The sequence below is a fragment of the Belonocnema kinseyi genome, chromosome 1 (assembly GCF_010883055.1).
Source record: "Belonocnema kinseyi isolate 2016_QV_RU_SX_M_011 chromosome 1, B_treatae_v1, whole genome shotgun sequence".
Taxonomy (NCBI): Eukaryota; Metazoa; Arthropoda; class Insecta; order Hymenoptera; family Cynipidae; genus Belonocnema; species Belonocnema kinseyi.
This window is the reverse complement of record NC_046657.1, coordinates 124,266,147-124,267,212: the sequence shown is the minus strand read 5'-3', so window position 1 is coordinate 124,267,212 and position 1,066 is coordinate 124,266,147.

Genomic DNA, 1,066 nt, shown 5'->3' with positions numbered 1-1,066 from the left:
TAAAAATGGTGGCAGCCTGTGTAGTTTGTACGCGTTATCAAGACGTTTATACGGGGATACGTTTTCATACGTAAGTAAACTTATTGAATATAGTAAAATAAAAAATGTTACAACAAAAACAAAACCTCAAAATATGAAGTTTTGTATCTATACAATACAAATGATTATTTTTTATGTCATAGAAATATTGTTCAAATTATTGACAGTTTTTAAATTATTTTTGAACTCACAAAACAATTATTATTGCAGCATTTTCAATCCAATTTCAAGAAGAATTCAAGGTTACCAAGTTTTAAAAATAATCTATCTGAAACAGGTTATTTTACATGAATGTTCTTTGAAATTCAATTTATTTTAACTACAAATTTCTAATGTATTCTTTATCCTTTTTTTTAATTAACCGTACAGAATATTTAGGCAATACCCAGGGCCACCAAATCACTTGACAGAGTCCTGAAATAGATAAAGGCAGGTTTACGTCTCATATGTTTTTGCTCTCTCTAGAGCCCATTTCAGTTCTCCACAAAGCGTTACCGGTCCATTTCTATATGCCGATGGGTCTGCCTTTAAGATACACCATGACCATGATCATGATACACGCGCAGGGATGCATTTTGCAGTACAATTGTACTAAAACAGTACATTATCAAACTTTGCAGTACGGAAGTGCCACTTATCAAATTCAGTACAATCGATTTAGTACATTTTTAAATGTCAGTACATTGCAGTACAAAGCAGGCGGACGACATTCATTTCTTATTTTTCAGCCAATTTGGAATTTTCATCCAAGAAGACGAATTATTATAATTGGACGGAAAGATATATAGTAGACAGCAAAAGGACCCAAGCAGCCAACAGGAAAGAAATATGACCTGAATGACGTCAGCCGTGCAACTCCGATGTCGTGGAAATTCTCAAATTTAAACGGACTTCTCTTTCTGTCATATAAGTTTAAAAAGAGAGATCCGTTGGAATCCGAACATATTCACGCTTCACGGCATCGGGTTCCCACTACTGACGTCACTCACGTTCATATTTCTTTTCCGTTGGCTGCTTGCGTCCTTTT